Genomic DNA, 8,304 nt, shown 5'->3' on the forward strand with positions numbered 1-8,304 from the left:
GTCATTCTTCCATCTCCTCATCTTTCACCCAATCCCCACAAAACTCCAATTCTGAGAGAATAGATGTTACATCGGCTTACAGCCCTTGGTGCAGGGAAGGAAGGTGCAGGGTGCGCAGGTGGTCAGTTACAGGGTGTAGGGTGCGGAGGTGGTCAGTTACGGTGTAAAGTGCAGAGGTGGTCAGTTACAGGGTGTAAGGTAAGGAAATGGTCAGTTACAGGATGCAGAGGTTGTCAGTTGCAGGATGTAGAGTGCAGAGGTGGGCAGTTACAGGGTATAGGGTGCGGAAGTGGTCAGTTACAGGATTTAGAGTGCAGAGGTGGGCAGTTACAGGGTGTAGGGTGCAGAGGTGGGCAGTTACAGGATGCAGGGTGCAGAGGTTGTCAGTTACAGGGTGTAGGGTGTGGAAGTGGTCAGTTGCAGGGTGCAGAGGTGGTTAGTTTGAGGGTGTAGGGTGCAGAGGTGGTCAGTTACAGGGTGTAGGGTGCGAAGGTGGGCAGTTACGGGGTGTAGGGTGCAGAGGTGGTCAGTTACAAGGTGTAGGGTGCAGAAGTGGTCAGTTACAGGGTGTAGGGTGCAGAGGTTGGTACTTACAGGGTGCAGAGGTGGTCAGTTACAGGGTGTAGGGTGCGGAAGTGGTCAGTTGCAGGGTGCAGAGGTTGTCAGTTACAGGGTGTAGGGTGCAGAGGTGGGCAGCTACAGGGTGTAGGGAGGAAAAGTGTAGGGTGCAGAGGTGGGCGGTGACCGGGTATAGACAGGGAAAGTAGGGTGCAGAGGTGGGCAGTTACAGGGTGTGGAAGTGGTCATTTATAGGGTGTAGGGTGCGGAAGTGGGCAGTTACGGGGTGTAGGGTGCTAAAGTGGTCAGTTACAGGGTGTAGGGTGCGAAGGTGGGCAGTTACAGGGTGTAGAGTACAGAGGTGGGCAGTTACAGGGTGTAGGGTGCGGAAGTGGTCAGTTGCAGGGTGCAGAGGTTGTCAGTTACAGGGTGTAGGGTGCAGAGGTTGGCAGCTACAGGGTGTAGGGTGCGGAAGTGGTCAGTTGCAGGGTGCAGAGGTTGTCAGTTACAGGGTGTAGAGTACAGAGGTGGGCAGTTACAGGGTGTAGGGTGCGGAAGTGGTCAGTTGCAGGGTGCAGAGGTTGTCAGTTACAGGGTGTAGGGTGCAGAGGTGGGCAGCTACAGGGTGTAGAGTACAGAGGTGGGCAGTTACAGGGTGTAGGGTGCGGAAGTGGTCAGTTGCAGGGTGCAGAGGTGGTCAGTTACAGGGTGTAGGGTGCAGAGGTGGGCAGCTACAGGGTGTAGGGAGGAAAAGTGTAGGGTGCAGAGGTGGGCAGTGACCGGGTATAGACAGGGAAAGTGTAGGGTGCAGAGGTGGTCAGTTTGAGGGTGTAGAGGTGGGCAGTTACAGGGTGCGGAAGTGGGCAGTTACGGGGTGCAGGGTGCAGAAGTGGGCAGTTACGGATTGTAGGGTGCGGAAGTGGTCAGTTACAGGGTGTAGGGTGCAGAGGTGGGCAGTTACAGGATGTAGGGTGCAGAGGTGGGCAGTTACAGGGTGTAGGGTGCAGAGGTGGTCAGTTACAGGGTGTAGTGTGCAGAGGTGGGCAGTTACAGGGTGTAGGGTGCGGAAGTGGTCAGTTACAGGGTGTAGTGTGCAGAGGTGGTCAGTTTGAGGGTGCAGAGGTCAGTTACAGGGTGCAGAGGTTGTCAGTTACAGGGTGTAGGGTGCGGAAGTGGTCAGTTGCAGGGTGCAGAGGTTGTCAGTTACAGGATGTAGAGTGCAGAGGTGGTTAGTTTGAGGGTGCAGAGGTGGTCAGTTACAGGGTGTAGGGTGCGAAGGTGGGCAGTTACGGGGTGTAGGGTGCGGAAGTAGGTAGTTACAGAGTGTAGGGTGCGAAGGTGGGCAGTTACAGGGTGTAGGGTGCAGAGGTGGTCAGTTACAAGGTGTAGGGTGCAGAAGTGGTCAGTTGCAGGGTGCAGAGGTGGTCAGTTGCAGGGTGTAGTGTGCAGAGGTGGGCAGTTACAGGGTGTAGGGTGCGGAAGTGGTCAGTTACAGGGTGTAGTGTAGAGGTGGTCAGTTTGAGGGTGCAGAGGTCAGTTACAGGATGCAGGGTGCAGAGGTTGTCAGTTACAGGGTGTAGGGTGCGGAAGTGGTCAGTTGCAGGGTGCAGAGGTTGTCAGTTACAGGATGTAGAGTGCAGAGGTGGTCAGTTACAGGGTGTAGGGTGCGAAGGTGGGCAGTTACGGTGTGTAGGGTGCGGAAGTAGGCAGTTACAGAGTGTAGGGTGCGAAGGTGGGCAGTTACAGGGTGTAGGGTGCAGAGGTGGTCAGTTACAAGGTGTAGGGTGCAGAAGTGGTCAGTTACAGGATGCAGGGTGCAGAGGTGGTCAGTTACAGGGTGTAGGGTGCAGAGGTTGGTACTTACAGGGTGCAGAGGTGGGCAGCTACAGGGTGTAGGGAGGAAAAGTGTAGGGTGCAGAGGTGGGCAGTGACCGGGTATAGACAGGGAAAGTGTAGGGTGCAGAGGTGGTCAGTTTGAGGGTGTAGAGGTGGGCAGTTACAGGGTGCGGAAGTGGGCAGTTACGGGGTGTAGGGTGCGGAAGTGGGCAGTTACGGATTGTAGGGTGCGGAAGTGGTCAGTTACAGGGTGTAGGGTGCAGAGGTGGGCGGTTACAGGATGTAGGGTGCAGAGGTGGGCAGTTACAGGGTGTAGGGTGCAGAGGTGGTCAGTTACAGGGTGTAGTGTGCAGAGGTGGGCAGTTACAGGGTGTAGGGTGCGGAAGTGGTCAGTTACAGGGTGTAGTGTGCAGAGGTGGTCAGTTTGAGGGTGCAGAGGTCAGTTACAGGATGCAGGGTGCAGAGGTTGTCAGTTACAGGGTGTAGGGTGCGGAAGTGGTCAGTTACAGGATGTAGAGTGCAGAGGTGGTTAGTTTGAGGGTGCAGAGGTGGTTAGTTTGAGGGTGCAGAGGTGGTCAGTTACAGGGTGTAGGGTGCGAAGGTGGGCAGTTACGGGGTGTAGGGTGCGGAAGTAGGTAGTTACAGAGTGTAGGGTGCGAAGGTGGGCAGTTACAGGGTGTAGGGTGCAGAGGTGGTCAGTTACAAGGTGTAGGGTGCAGAAGTGGTCAGTTACAGGGTGCAGAGGTGGTCAGTTACAGGGTGTAGGGTGCAGAGGTTGGTACTTACAGGGTGCAGAGGTGGTCAGTTACAGGGTGTAGGGTGCAGAGGTGGGCAGCTACAGGGTGTAGGGAGGAAAAGTGTAGGGTGCAGAGGTGGGCAGTGACCGGGTATAGACAGGGAAAGTGTAGGGTGCAGAGGTGGTCAGTTTGAGGGTGTAGAGGTGGGCAGTTACAGGGTGTGGAAGTGGTCATTTATAGGGTGTAGGGTGCGGAAGTGGGCAGTTACGGGGTGTAGGGTGCAGAAGTGGTCAGTTACAGGGTGTAGGGTGCAGAGATGGGCAGTTACAGGGTGTAGGGTGCAGAGGTGGTCAGTTACAGGGTGTAGGGTGCGGAGGTGGTCAGTTGCAGGGTGCAGAGGTTGTCAGTTACAGGGTGTAGGGTGCGGAAGTGGTCAGTTGCAGGGTGCAGAGGTTGTCAGTTACAGGGTGTAGGGTGCGGAAGTGGTCAGTTGCAGGGTGCAGAGGTTGTCAGTTACAGGGTGTAGGGTGCAGAGGTGGCAGCTACAGGGTGTAGGGAGGAAAAGTGTAGGGTGCAGAGGTGGGCAGTGACCGGGTATAGACAGGGAAAGTGTAGGGTGCAGAGGTGGTCAGTTTGAGGGTATAGAGGTGGGCAGTTACAGGGTGCGGAAGTGGGCAGTTACGGGGTGTAGGGTGCGGAAGTGGGCAGTTACGGATTGTAGGGTGCGGAAGTGGTCAGTTACAGGGTGTAGGGTGCGAAGGTGGGCAGTTACAGGGTGTAGAGTGCAGAGGTGGGCAGTTACAGGGTGTAGGGTGCAGAGGTGGTCAGTTACAGGGTGTAGGGTGCGGAAGTGGTCAGTTGCAGGGTGCAGAGGTGGGCAGTTACAGGGTGTAGGGTGCAGAGGTGGGCAGTTACAGGATGCAGAGGTTGTCGGTTACAGGATGTAGAGTGCAGAGGTGGGCAGTTACAGGGTGTAGGGTGCAGAGGTTGTCAGTTACAGGATGTAGAGTGCAGATGTTGTCAGTTACAGGGTGTAGGGGAGGGAAGTGTAGGGTCCAGAGGTGGGCAGTTACAAGGTGTAGGGAGGGAAAGTGTAGGGTGCAGAGGTGGGCAGCTACAGGGTGTAGGGTGCGGAAGTGGTCAGTTACAGGGTGTAGGGTGCGGAAGTGGGCAGTTACAGGGTGTAGAGTGCAGAGGTGGGCAGTTACAGGATGTAGAGTGCAGAGGTTGTCAGTTACAGGGTGTAGGGTGCGGAAGTGGGCAGTTACAGGGTGTAGGGTGCGGAAGTGGTCAGTTACAGGATGCAGGGTGCAGAGGTTGTCAGTTACAGGATGTAGAGTGCAGAGGTGGGCAGCTACAGGGTGTAGGGAGGAAAAGTGTAGGGTGCAGAGGTGGGCAGTGACCGGGTATAGACAGGGAAAGTGTAGGGTGCAGAGGTGGTCAGTTTGAGGGTGTAGAGGTGGGCAGTTACAGGGTGTGGAAGTGGTCATTTATAGGGTGTAGGGTGTGAAGGTGGGCAGTTACGGGGTGTAGGGTGCGGAAGTGGGCAGTTACGGGGTGTAGGGTGCGGAAGTGGGCAGTTACGGGGTGTAGGGTGCGGAAGTGGGCAGTTACAGGGTGTGTAGAGTGCAGAGGTGGGCAGTTACAGGATGTAGAGTGCAGAGGTTGTCAGTTACAGGGTGTAGGGTGCGGAAGTGGGCAGTTACAGGGTGTAGGGTGCGGAAGTGGTCAGTTGCAGGGTGCAGAGGTTGTCAGTTACAGGATGTAGAGTGCAGAGGTGGGCAGCTACAGGGTGTAGGAAGGAAAAGTGTAGGGTGCAGAGGTGGGCAGTGACCGGGTATAGACAGGGAAAGTGTAGGGTGCAGAGGTGGTCAGTTTGAGGGTGTAGAGGTGGGCAGTTACAGGGTGTGGAAGTGGTCATTTATAGGGTGTAGGGTGCGAAGGTGGGCAGTTACGGGGTGTAGGGTGCAGAAGTGGGCAGTTACGGGGTGTAACTGCCCACTTTTCAGAAAAACACACACACAAAGCGGGTAATTCCAAGTTGATCGCAGCAGGATTTTTGATAGCAATTGGGAAAAACCATGTGTACTGCAGGGGAGGCAGATATAACATGTGCAGAAAGAGTTAGATTTGGGTGGGTTATTTTATTTCTGTGCAGGGTAAATACTGGCTGCTTTATTTTTACACTGCAAATTAGATTGCAGATTGAATACATCCCACCCAAATCTAACTCTCTCTGCACATGTTATATCTGCCTCCCCTGCAGTGCACATGGTTTTGCCCAATTGCTAACAAAAATCCTGCTGCGATCAACTTGGAATTCCCCCCAAAATGGAGTTAAGCCTTAGCACCGGCTTTAAAACATTTTGAATAAAGACACTTTTTATTTTTTTTTCTAAACAAGTCACTACGCCGTGCCTGTACTAACAGCATAATAATAAAAACAGTGGGTTTTTTTATAAAATAAAAATAAAAATGTGGTTTAAACCAGCCAACGTTGATCTAAATTTCAGTTATACACAGAGAATAAGAGGACAATGAACATAGCTAAACTGCTGATCTCCTGGGATTCACACACACAGCTTGCAAAGACTGGAATACAAATCAAAACACAATCGGTGAGCGGCAGTTCTGTGGGTGGAAATGTCTTGTTAATAAAAGGGGTCAGGGTAGAAGAGCCAGAAATGTTTAAGCTGACAGGAAGACGACAGTAACTCAAACAAGAATGCATAAGAACAGCGGTATGCAGAGCGTAATCTCTATGGATAGGCTACAGCCGCACCAGCAGACCACACCAGGCAGCACTCCTGTCAGCGAGGAGCAGGAAATGAAGGCTACAGTGGGCACCAGCGCACCAAAGCTGCTGCCACATGCAGATGGTTGGGTCAGAATTCAGTTTTAACAACATGGATCCATCAAAACCGATCAATGGTTCAGGCTGGCAGCGGTGTAAAGGTGTGAGGAATGTTCTTGTGTCACACATTAGACTCTTATTACCCAATTAAGTCTACCCTAGTATTGTTGCCGACCATGTGCATCCTTTATGGCCACAGATTTCATATTTTTCAAATGGCTTCTCCCAGCAAGACAATGATCCAGGTTACAAAGCGCACTCCACTGCACCCTGGTTCCACAACTGTAACAAGGAGATCAGGGTACTCCAATGGCTTTCACCATGTTCAGTAAATTTCAATCCATCAGAGCACCTTTGGGAAGTGGTGGAACTTGGGATATGCAGTATGAATGTGCAGCTCACAAACCTGCAGCAAATGCACATTGCCATCATTGACCGGAATCTCTGAGGAATGTGTCAGTACTATGTCGGATCTATGCCTCAAAGAATTCTGGGAGTAAAAAAAAGTAAGGGACGCAGGGGGAGGGGTCAATCCAGTATTACAAAAGGTGTATGAAGAAGTTGAGTGCGAGAGTGCTTTTCTCATTAATTATCCCTGAGGAAAGTCATTCTGTCATACTAAAACAGCAGACACATACTGTAGGTGAATAAGATTTAACAATATATTCACATGCTGAAATCAAAGATCAGGAGTGCCATCCTTTTTGTTCATGTTTGGAGTGTACAGTGCCTTGCTTTTTACCTATTTCTCTGACGTCCTAGTGGATGCTGGGAACTCCGTAAGGACCATGGGGAATAGACGGGCTCCGCAGGAGACTGGGCACTCTAAAAGAAAGATTAGGTACTATCTGGTGTGCACTGGCTCCTCCCTCTATGCCCCTCCTCCAGACCTCAGTTAGTATCTGTGCCCGGCCAGAGCTGGGTGCTCCTAGTGGGCTCTCCTGAGCTTGCTAGAAAGAAAGTATTTGTTAGGTTTTTTATTTTCAGTGAGATCTGCTGGCAACAGACTCACTGCTACGTGGGACTGAGGGGAGAGAAGCAAACCTACCTGCGTGCAGCTAGCTTGTGCTTCTTAGGCTACTGGACACCATTAGCTCCAGAGGGTTCGAACACAGGGCCTGACCTCGATCGTCCGTTCCCGAAGCCGCGCCGCCGTCCCCCTTGCAGAGCCAGAAGACAGAAGAAGGAGATGAAATCGGCGGCAGAAGACTCCGGTCTTCATTAAGGTAGCGCACAGCACTGCAGCTGTGCACCATTGCTCCCACTGCACACCACACACTCTGGTCACTGTAGGGTGCAGGGCGCTGGGGGGGGGGAGCGCCCTGGGCAGCAATAAGAATACCTTTTGGCACTAAATACACATAATACAGTCTGGGAAACTGTATATGTGTAAAAACCCCCGCCATTAAGCTATACAAAACGCGGGAGAAGCCCGCCGCTGAGGGGGCGGGGCCTTCTTCCTCAGCACACCAGCGCCATTTTCTCTTCACAGCTCCGCTGGAAGGACGCTCCCCAGGCTCTCCCCTGCAGTATCCTGTACGAGAAGGGTAAAAAAGAGAGGGGGGGGACATAAATTTAGGCGCAAATAGGATAATAAGCAGCTATTGGGAAAAATCACTCATTATAGTGTAAATCCCTGTGTTATATAGCGCTGTGGTGTGTGCTGGCATACTCTCTCTCTCTCTGTCTCCCCAAAGGACTTTGTGGGGTCCTGTCCTCAGTCTGAGCATGCCCTGTGTGTGTGCGGTGTGTCGGTACGGCTGTGTCGACATGTTTGATGAGGAGGGTACGTGGAGGCGGAGCAGGGGCAGATAAGTGTGGTGTCGCCCCCGACGGGGCCAACACCGGATTGGATGGATATGTGGAAGGTCTTAACAGACAGTGTCAACTCCTTACATAAAAGGTTCGATGACGCAGCAGCCTTGGGACAGCCGGGATCTCAGCCCGCGCCTGCCCAAGCGTCTCAGAGGCCATCAGGGGCTCAAAAACGCCTGCTAGCTCAGATGGTAGACACAGATGTCGACACGGAGTCTGACTCCAGTGTGGATGAGGATGAGACAAATGTACAGTCTACAAAGGCCATCCGATGCATGATTACTGCAATGGAAAATGTATTGCACATTTCTGATGTTAACCCGGTTACTACCAAGAAGGGTATTATGTTTGGGGAGAAAAAGCAGCCAGTGACTTTTCCCCCATCTGATGAATTAAATGATTTGTGTGAAGAAGCGTGGAGTTCCCCCGATAAGAAACTAGTGATTTCTAAGAGGTTACTGATGGCGTACCCTTTCCCGCCAACGGACAGGTTACGTTGGGAAA

This window comes from Pseudophryne corroboree, chromosome 5, assembly GCF_028390025.1.
Source record: "Pseudophryne corroboree isolate aPseCor3 chromosome 5, aPseCor3.hap2, whole genome shotgun sequence".
Lineage (NCBI taxonomy): Eukaryota > Metazoa > Chordata > Amphibia > Anura > Myobatrachidae > Pseudophryne > Pseudophryne corroboree.